At 44.2% G+C, this 10773-nt stretch overlaps 1 protein-coding gene across 1 annotated transcript in view; it reads left to right on the plus strand.

The window, feature by feature from the left end:
- Positions 1–2268: 2268 nt before the first annotated feature.
- The window catches only part of LOC111865830 (collagen alpha chain CG42342), a gene marked incomplete at its 3' end in the record, with an annotated part of 284652 nt that continues 276147 nt past the window's right edge, over positions 2269–10773 (plus strand). Inside the window, 1 exon segment of the mRNA XM_023854166.2 lies at positions 2269–2319.

Raw genomic sequence — 10773 nt, forward strand, 5'->3', positions numbered from 1 at the left:
GTCGATGGATAGCCTCCCCATAGAGGAATACTATGTAAGTTTTGAGGTTTTCACGGCGATGTCATTGAAGAAAGTTGTCTTCTGGGTTTAGGCACCGTGTATTCTTCGTTTTGGCCGACGTTTCGGAGGAACGTAGCTCCTCCATCTTCAGAGCAGTTGAATAGCTGCGGAGAGCAGTAGCTGTGGTGATAGGATGTGGAAGGTGCTGCACCTTCCACATCCTATCACCACAGCTACTGCTCTCCGCAGCTATTCAACTGCTCTGAAGATGGAGGAGCTACGTTCCTCCGAAACGTCGGCCAAAACGAAGAATACACGGTGCCTAAACCCAGAAGACAACTTTCTTCAATGACACTTCAATTGAGGAAATTGCCGACGCAAGAACAGGTAGGGCTGTAAACCTCATAGCATGTAGGGTACATGATATATGAAGTGGTGTGGTTTCTGTCCACAAAGCCTGCTCCCAGGATGTATCAGAGTTAGAAACGGAGCACAAGTCGCCTAGTTCCTAATTAAAATAACTCAGAATACTGTTTATTGTTGTTCGCATTATGAAACATAATTAATGGCAAAAGTTACTCAGATCCACGGTGTTAATTTCGTAATATACTCGTATTTTATGCACGAATTCCGATAATTTAAAAAAATAAACATTCATTCGACTTGCTTTGATCATTTCATACTCTTCTGTCACCTGTTTGGAATATAAACTGCAGAATATTCATTCATTTCATTCATCAATGGCCCTACAGCCCTTTGCTGGGCTGTGGCCTCTTCTTCAGTTTCGTAATCATTTTTACGCAGTCAGTAGGACTCCTTGGACGAGTGATCAGCCCGTCGCAAGGCCGCTACGTGCGTGCAGGAGAACACAAACAGAATAAACGCACGCAAACATCCATACCTTGAGTGGGATTCGAACCGACGATCCCTGCGTTAGAGCTAGCGAAAACAGTTCATACCTTAGACCGCGCTGCCTTGTGAAATGTCGAACATTATCCACTGATAATCTTCACACGTTCTTATCTCTAAAGGAAGTCAGACCAAATTCGCATCGCATCTGCAGATGTAGTGCAGAAGTTCACAGAGCGAAACACTTGTCTGCTGGGTAACAACGCGCAAATGAAGCTTCGCCCGTCGGTGGGTATGAAGATGCTGGGATGTGACGCCGTCTAGTTTAGTAAAGAGTCCCCCTTGCAGCTGTTAGTTTTACTAAAGCCTCGATTTATGTGAGAGTTCGTCCTGTATTTGTTAGACCTTCTTCTACCCTCTGCTGACACTTCTACCTTGAAGATGGAAACAGCACATTCCCCCGAAAATGTTGGTAACTGCAGGCTACACGGCGTCACATCAAAATAATCAGTAAACTTAATTCCAGTAACATGTTTCAAAATCGGTTGTTCATTTAGGGCCCAGCACTGTGATCCATATAGCAGTATGGCTGTGGTCATTATGGTATAGGACGTTTTCAGAGTGTCTGACATGGGCTGTTCTGTAATTGCAACAGCCTCCAGTAACCTCACTTAATCTCTCCTCTTGTTCAGTTAGGGTCCAGCACTCTGATGCATACAAAATTTTGGGTACATAACAGAGTCCATGTTGTTGCTGTACGACTTGGCGATCTTGTAATTGTTTCACAAGTAAGAGTTACATTGGAAATTATTTTTTCACATTAGTCGTTAATAATTTAATGCTGCTCACTCTGGTTCGCTCGCGGATTTCTTCTTTTCTTCTGCCCTGAAGATGGAGGCGATACGTTCATCCGAAACGTCGGTTAACACTATCTACACGGCGCCACATCCCAGAAGCCTACTTTCTTCATAGTCACCGCCGTGAAAACCTCAGATTTTACAAAGGAACCAGTAAGGATAGTCAGTGTCCCGAACGAAATTCTAATAGAATGCCTCTGGAATAGAAGTCTTGATTGTTGACGCTAGAACAACTCGATAACTTTTACGAGCTCTGCTTCTTGTTAAACATTTGAAAAAGTACGATAATGCTTTCATGTTCCGTGCGGATTATGGCGGTAAAATACGGACCGAGGTTCTGCTAGTAACTCCTACCAGTTTCGTGTAAGCCCGTGACGTTGTTTGGATGACGAAAGATGCAATTTTGGACGGGCAGAAATTACCTCTGCGTCACATACACACTTTGTTATGCTCAAACAGGAAAGCATAGCGTCTCTTTCAACCTCACTGACTGAAGAAGTGCCCTGGATGTGAGGGATTACTCGTCATTAAGCAAGGGCGGGTCCATACATGATGAAGAGGGTCGGAGTCATTAAGCTGAAGTGGCTGAGAAATCAACACAGCGAACACAAGGGTGAGTCAGACTACAGGCTGCAGGAGCGAGCAAGCGTCAGTGACAGTGAAATTCTAAGTACGTAAGCTTGCAGCAGTCGGTCACGGTAGCCGAGCGGTCTAAGGCATGTACTGTCTTCGCTCGCTTGGAAACCGGGATCGTGGGTTGGAATCCCACTCAGGGCATGGATGTTAGTTTGTGTGTGTACAGGTAGAGGCCTTGCGACGAGCTGATTACCCGCCCAAGGAGTCCTACCGAATGTGTAAGATCTAGAAAAACCGAAGTGAACGGAGAAGTTCATGGAGGTAGGCCTAGGCCCACTGGTGCTGTTGTGCCAAGGGGGAAAAACAAAAAAGCTTGCAGCAACAAGAGATACCCCGCAACATAAAATTGTCCCTCATCCGTCAGTAAAGCGAGATTTGAGGTACTGACTGAGGTGACTATTAAGATCGCTTGTCTTCTGGATGTGACGCCATGTTGTCTAGTTACGAACATTTCGGAGGAACAGTATGCCTCAATCTTCAGTGCATAATGCGGAGGTAATAGGTTTATGCAAAACGTTCATAACTATCAACCAAATTACACGGCTTCACGTCAGTAAATTTAACTTTTCATGCAACAGACAATGGGAAGAATAATCTTAACGGTCACAACTTCACTACAAGTTACCCAAACCGAACACACTATTGTAGCGTGTATAGCCGTTGCTATGCAATAGGCGAATAAACAACGATGTTATGCAACTCGTTTCTAGGCAACGTATCGGTAAACACGTTCTCGCTGCAACAGATACGAGCACAATAGTAGTTACTGTTGAAACTATGTTCTCTACTAGGTCCGTGCAAAATGGTTATAAGGAACAAAATTTGTGCTGCCCAGTTAGTCCCCAGCTTTGAGGTGGGGTCGAATATCTCCACAGTGACCCTGCGAGTCGTAGGAGGCGACAAAAAGGGAAGTCTCAATTCTGAGACAGTAAAATGTGGTCGCGAGTCCCGTAGGTCGGTCAGTAGGATAAATTGTTGATGGCCTTCGCCAGCATAGACCGGGATTCGTGGATTTAATCTTTAATGACTGCGTACTGGCTGGACGGTACCCAATAGTAGCATGAAATTTATCTGTTCTCCACAGCAAAGATACCGAATTTTGGGCCCACTCAGCCAACTGTCCAATAGGTACCGGCGAGTAAAGCGGCTGGGACGTGAATCCAGCCCCCACCTCTGTGTAATAAAGTTAAGAATGAGTGGAGCTCTGTTTCAACTCCCCCATATGCTTGCGTGTCATGGTACTTAATTAAGCACAAGGCAAATTTTACTTTTTTTATATAAATGTAAGAGAGAAACTGTTCTAAGATTAAAGGCAGATGGCTTGTGGCTGTTTTCAAATAAAAGCAGGGCGATGGTTAATGTCCAGAAATATATTTGTAGCAAAGATGCACCAAGTAAGAATCGAACCAGAGGGTGTGAGGAGAGACTAACAAAAGTTCTGGGCATGCAGTTACACCTCTCATTCTCTCTCTGTCACTCACCCTTCCCTCTCTCACCTCGCGCGGGTCTATCGCGCTTTGCTGCGGGCAAATGTTAGGTTCCGTGCATTAACTAATTGTCCCAGCGCGCGAATTTTATCAGCTCCTGTAGCGTCGGCATTCGCAGCCGGGTCTACAGGCCAGGGGCTTGGCTGTTAATCTTGTTTCTGTGCGATAATTACATGCGACGCCTCTAGTACAGGTCACATGTCCAGAGTCGTGGCGATGTGTTCAGAGGGCCGCCACTTCGATTGAGTGGAACTTTCGTCCCCTTGTTGCAGCACATGATTAGGATTCATGTAGTCGACTTCTTCAGCTGTGACGCTGGAAGGAGTCTCAGAATCCCGTATTTTACGGCGTTCTATAAAATAATAATGTTGAACCAAGTGCAACAAGAAGATGCTGGATTTGAGGTGACTGGGTAGTGACTGGGGTTCTGTGCTGTAACGTCTTGTAGTTCGTAGACAGTCCGACATTTCTAAAGAACATACCGCTTCTCTCTTCAGGTTCGAACAGTAAGTCATGCAAGATAGTATCAGAAGCAGGAGGTGAACTCTTCTGATTTCATGCCCATCTTGTTATTATTATTATTAATGGAGGGGGTGGGTTTCCCCATGCACCGCGACTAATAGTCTATTGTACGTCCCCCTTTGATATTCTACCAGTCGCCATACCCTTCCGATACTGGTGCTCGCTATCAGCCCTGTTCAGCCAGCGAGGCAGGCAGTGGTACTCGATACTTCCCCATCTACCGGAGGCATTGGAAACTACTTGGGCGGGAAACTTTTGCCTAATTTTGCTCAGAAGTCTCCTAGAGACATGAGGTGGGAACGTTACCCCTAGACTACGGAGGCCGCTTCATGCCCACCTTACTCTTCGACCCTGAATACTGAATCGGTATGTTCCTCTGAAATGTTAGTTTGTCTGTGAACTAAACACTTTACAGCGCAGAAGAGCACACGCTCCGTGATAATCTTCTGGTAATAGTTTAATACACGCATTTGGGATAAACGTCTCTACTACTGGATGCAAGACACAAGAGAAATGCATATTATGTATCGGTAGGAAACCTTAAGAAAAAAAGTTGTTTTGAAGATATAGGCATATCATAAGATAATATTAAAATTAATCTTAAAGCTATGATGTTTACATATCATTAGTCCGTCACAATATATTTCGTTTTTCCCTACAGCTTCTGTTTCATTCGCTGCGCTAAAAATTGTTCAGCCGATCACAGCGGCCGCGCGGTCTAAGGCATGAACCGTCTTCGCCTGCTTGAACACTGGGCTCGTGGGTTCGAATTCCACTCAAGGTATTGGTGTCTGTGTTCGTGCTGTTCTGTGTGTATGTATAGGCCTTACGACGGGTTAATCCCTAGTCCACGGAGTCCTACCGGCTGTTTAGGATTAAGAAACTAAAAAAGTGGCCCATTTCCAAAGGGCTATATGAGCCGTAGACCCATGTAGGTTCTCATGTGAAGCGCTCCTTGTTTGTATCCCGAGTTTTACCAAAAGTGGCATATGTCGACAGATTTTAGTAAACAAGTCCCCCAGTATTAAGTTTGACTCAAATCCGCTTAACGGTTCGAAAGTTGTTTTTTCTTGCATTTTTTTTAAAGAGGACTTTTAATAGACGTTTCTCAGATACGTAACCGCACCTGAAAAGAGAGGGGCGGGCTTACTAACCGTTGTTTCGAGGTGCCCACGGAGCACGGACGGTCTGCTGAAGCTGTTGATCCCCTGCTCATTATACTCAACTGTCCCCACCGGCCATTAATTAGCGCTATTGTTCCCACAATGCACAGCGAACACAAGAGCATCAGTTTGATGGATGTAGGCCATGTAATAACTGCACAGTGGATTCTACAGCATCACAGCTAGAGATTATGTTTATTCTCTGGAAATGATAAGCATAATTAATTGATGATCTACATAGTCTGTGGGATGTGTCAATTTAGTGTACAGAATACTATGACTAAACATTATGTAGGCGGCATTGGAAATATATTTGTGCTCAGAGGAATGAACTGCAACCGGAGAGTGACGAACAAACCACAGTGGCTCGCTCATCTGTTCGTCTTGACATATATGAAATAAACGTACGGCGAGGACATGTGAACACTGGTGTAAAGGGGTACCCATTGCCTTCTATTCCAACATTTCTGTTCTTCAGTGAGTTATTTTAATTTAGAGTAAAAGCACAAAGTAAAGCTATCCCTGTAACCGGCCTTGAAGGCCCATAGGGTTGTGAGACGTCGAGGCTCCCACCTTTACTAGGAAATCGGCTCATAGATTGTGGTGAGGTTGTTTTAAAATACATCTAAATTGTCCTAGTATGTTATTAGTGTTAAGATGACTCTTTAAATTTGTATGTCATATCTTTGAATATATTATCACGTGTGTGAGTGATTGTAGACAGGGTTTGAATTGGTAATTGGATTTATTTAAAACTTACAGAACGTAACTACAAGTAACTATAGCCCTATCGCTAATTCGCACACTCTGCAGTTCACAACAGCACGTACTGAGTCTTCTCAGTCTTGTGTCTTCACCAGTCGTTGCCTGGTAGCGGCTACAGTTGTGCGCACTGCCATTACTGTCGGTTCCCAAACTATTCCTGTGCTTCAGGTACCAGCTCTAACACCAGCAGCTTCCAAGAACTGAACTGCAGCAGTCCACTAAGTGACTCACTCACCATCAACTCGCTCCACTGCACTACACTAATTGAACTGAACTCGGTCGGTCGAGTCATATAGCCTCGGAGCACACCACATAGAAAACATCCCTTCTAAAATTACTTCCATTGTTGCCCGTGGGCCACTACCTACCAACGGATCTAGTACTGTTACGAAGCTGTTGCCTGGCGATGGCCGTTCTCTCATTTGTTTCGCAGTCGTTGTCTAGAAACGGGTCTACATGGCACACTTTTTATATAATATGTAAGTATGACAGGTCTGCAGACGTAAACATTTTTGGCTATGTGAACTTCATAACCTGTACTCTTTTCCAAGTATAATTAGAAGGCCGCGCCATAGCTCAAGCGGTTAGTCACTGGCTTTCCACCGCGGCGGCCCGGGTTCGATCCCAGGTCTGGACAAGTGGGATTTGTGGTGGACAAAGTGGCGCTGGGGCGGGTTTTCTCCGAGTACTTCGGTTTCCCCTGCCAGTCTTCTTCCACCAAATTCTCCATCATCATAATCACCCGGGGCAGGTACAATAGGCCAATCAGTGGCCGCCGTAGCGAGTGGACCCAGATGGACTCAACCCCCCACTAAGCGAAAAGAAAAACGTATAATTAGAATGATTAAGTCAAAGAGGATGAGATGGGCAGGGCATGTAGCACATATGGGGAGAAGAGGAATGCATATAGGATATTAGTGGGAAACCCGGAAGGAAGAAGCCACTGGGAAGACCAAGATATAAATGGACGGAATATTAAAGTGGATCTTAGAGAGATAAGATGGGATTGTATGGATTGGATTCATGTGGATCAGGATAGGGACCAGTGGAGAGCTCTTGTGAACACAGTAATGAACCCTCGGGTTCCATAAAATGCTGGGAAGTTTGTGAGTAGTTGCAGAATTGGCGGCTTCTCAAGAAGGGTTCAGCTCCACGAGTGAGTGATGTAAGCCGAATGTACATGAGAAAGTCTCTGATCATCTTTACGAGTATTGACTACTTTGTGGATAACACTTTGGTTCATGATACGTTTATCCTCTTCCAGCCATGTGTTTGTAATCTCACCCATTCTAAGCTAAATGTAATGAGCTAGAAGAAATGTACATAATTAGGATTCCGTCAGTGCAAATTCTTTTTCTACGGGAATATAATTGGCGGGTTTAAGATGGGATGAACGTGACTAAGCTCGAGCAAAATAGCTTCACTTGTACTATATAAAATAATGGATTGTGAATTGTGCGAGGGGTGATATTATTAAATTAAATGTTTGGATGGGAACTGTATTGAATGAGTTCAGGTAACGTTCCTACAGCATGTTACCAGTGGCTGACCAGAGTCAGGTTCATGACAGCTACGTTGGGCCCTGTCTCTCTACCTTTGATGCCTACTGCATTTAAACAGCGTTTCAGAATATTCGATAGTCGGTTAATAGACCCATAGCGATGTTGTATTATAAACAGGAGCAATATTCACTCCATGTACGTCGGTCCCGGGGATGAATTTGTATTGATGTCTTTTCGATTCACTTAGAAAAGAGTGGTGAATCATGATATAGAAGTCAGGTCGCGCGGTAATGCACCTACAGAACAGTATTTCCGTCTTTTGTGGACACCTAGTTAACCGGTGAATCTACCCGCTTCACTGGATTTGTGGATACGAAGCTAAGAAATACTATGGCGTTGTTCGTAGAGCTGACTCCAAGCGAATATAAGAATTTTATTGAAGGAAGATGAAGAAAAGTTTCTATTTTCTTCTTCTTCTTTTTTACATATTTCTCCACTTTTGATGCTCTGGCGGCTTGGTACTGGCCAGACCAGGAAGTTCGCCATTGCTGAGAACATGCACGATCTCTCGAGAATTCTTAAACTGAACCGAAACTGCCGGGCGAGTTGAATGCTCTCCCTCGCCTATCGTCCGCACCAGCGACTGAGCTCCAAGGGAAACTGAGGTGTAAGTGGAGCGTGTGGAGGTCGAGTGGTTTGGGAGATTGTGTCAGATACTTTGTATTGATCACAGACATCAGTAAGCCAAGCGAATGTGACAAGAGCGTTCCACGTCTCGCTCACATTAGGGTCAGTTTTTCGAATTCCGGTTTTTCGGAGGATCCCTGAATTATCCGTCTGAACAGAGCCACTGCTCATTCAGAAATTCTAATGGATTCCGCCATCCTACATAATTCTTTCAGAAAACATAGGCATAAAATCAAACGAAAGAAGTCACTGAAGCAACCAAAACATCAACCTTCAAGTATAGGTTTTTAAGTAAGTCAAAATACAATGGAAACTATCAGCGGCAAATTTTAAACTTTTGGAAAGGATCCAGTACCCTTAGTGGTAAGTTGTGCATAGGACCTCCACACTCCTGAAAGGCTTTTGCGTACGGCATGGCAGTCGTTATTGAACATGAGTGTAATTCGTAATAACCTATCAGTGGCCGCACGGTTCCGCTCGAACGCTGGGATCGTGAGTGCGAATCCTACTCAAGGCATGGATGCCTGTGTGAGTTTATTCTGTGTTGTACCTAGTATAGGTAGCGACGTTGAGACTGTCTGATCCCCCGTCCAAGGGTACCGACTGTTTATAGGATTAAGAAACTGAAAAAAAGCCGCGAAGGTCTAGCAAATGGACGGTAGAGCCATAGATTGACAGACAGACAGACAGATAGACAATTTTTAATAAGGCGAAGTTCTTGTCTTGCAATACCGTACCTGCATACTTATGTACCTCTTCCTATATGAATACGAAAATTGATCTCTCTCCCAAATTCAAGCGCCCAAGTTTATGGAATTTTACCGCAGCGTCATGGGAAGAATATTATGGACCGAAGCGAGAAGGACTGAGAGGACATCGTGGGAAGCTTCTACGTCACTGCACGTCGTCACGTGATCAACTGAAGATGAATGTGGCTGGGCAGGGCATATGTCACGCATAGGAGAGATGATAAACACATATTCTTGATGTAAAACCCGAATAGACTGGATCACTTGGAAGGTATAGACATATATGGAAGGGCAGTATTAATGGAATAGGGTGTGAATAGGTTAGCTGACTTAAGAGTTGGATCCGCGGAGAAACCTTCTTCTTCTTTCTTTTCAAGGTGTTTTTCCGAAACGTTGGCACTGTTTGTACCACACTCAACAGCATCACATCTGAGAAGACTGCACACTTCATAGTGACGGTCATCTACCCTGGACATGGAGGCAGAAGTTCCCTCCGAAAAGTTTGTACACATCTACCAGACTGTGCTACAGCACATCCCAGAAACCGATGATCTTGAAGGACTTGAGGTTCTCACAGCTCTGATTATGAAGATTTCTATCTTCTGCGATATAACGCCGTGTAGTCCTTTGAAGGTCAAGTGACCTTCTGCTTGCTACATCCTTCACGCTGGTTTCTTCCTTGGCATGTTTTACGGCCCTGAAGATGGAGATGATATGGTTCTCCGAAACGTCGGTTGATTTTCAACGGCACGACGTTATATCCCTGAAGTCAGAATTCTTTATAACCTTGAAAATGAACGCCGTGAAAACTTAAGATGTTACAGAGTTATGACTCCCTGGGTTCCGTGAAAGGTGGGGAGTTTTTTGACCAGTTGAACGACTGTCAGATTCTCAGAAAGGAACGAGCATAGACCCTGAAGTTCAAAGATTGGGCAAGGCTCGTTAGAGGGACTATCCGAATCGAGTGAGGAAGGTAAAGGCAGCGTTGGAGCCAGGGGCAGGGAGACAACAAGTTCCTCCAGATGTCTGTACGTTCCTACCAGACTACACGGCGTTAGAATTTAATCGCCATCAGAATCTCCAGTCTAATATATGTGAAGTCCCCTGATAGGGATTTTAAACTGCCCATGGCTCTGAAGTGTAGCTGCGGGATTCACGTGATGCTCTCTACACAGTAAGCATTTTCATAAGCCTTAAATATCACCTGGGGCTTAACACCGTAATTAATTAAACGACTCATTCATTCACATTAATTCACCCTGTGTAATCTCTCTTTTAAATACACAGGGCCCACAATATTTTATTATTCTTATTATCCATATGTACTGCTTGTTCCTAAGGCTGTGAAAAATGATAGTTTTTACTCTTAAATTTTTATAATACTACGGCTGTCCCAACATCAGCATACACAAAGAGATTTATTGAAATGTGGTGGGATATACATTTAAATACAGATATATTATCTGAAATTGTTACAGTATATTCTTAATTCTTTTTAATGCTAGTGGGGTGGGACTAAGTCCCTTGTACTGAGGCCACTTCTGGCCTATTGTACC

Source organism: Cryptotermes secundus, unplaced genomic scaffold, assembly GCF_002891405.2.
Source record: "Cryptotermes secundus unplaced genomic scaffold, Csec_1.0 scaffold1057, whole genome shotgun sequence".
NCBI classification, from domain to species: Eukaryota; Metazoa; Arthropoda; class Insecta; order Blattodea; family Kalotermitidae; genus Cryptotermes; species Cryptotermes secundus.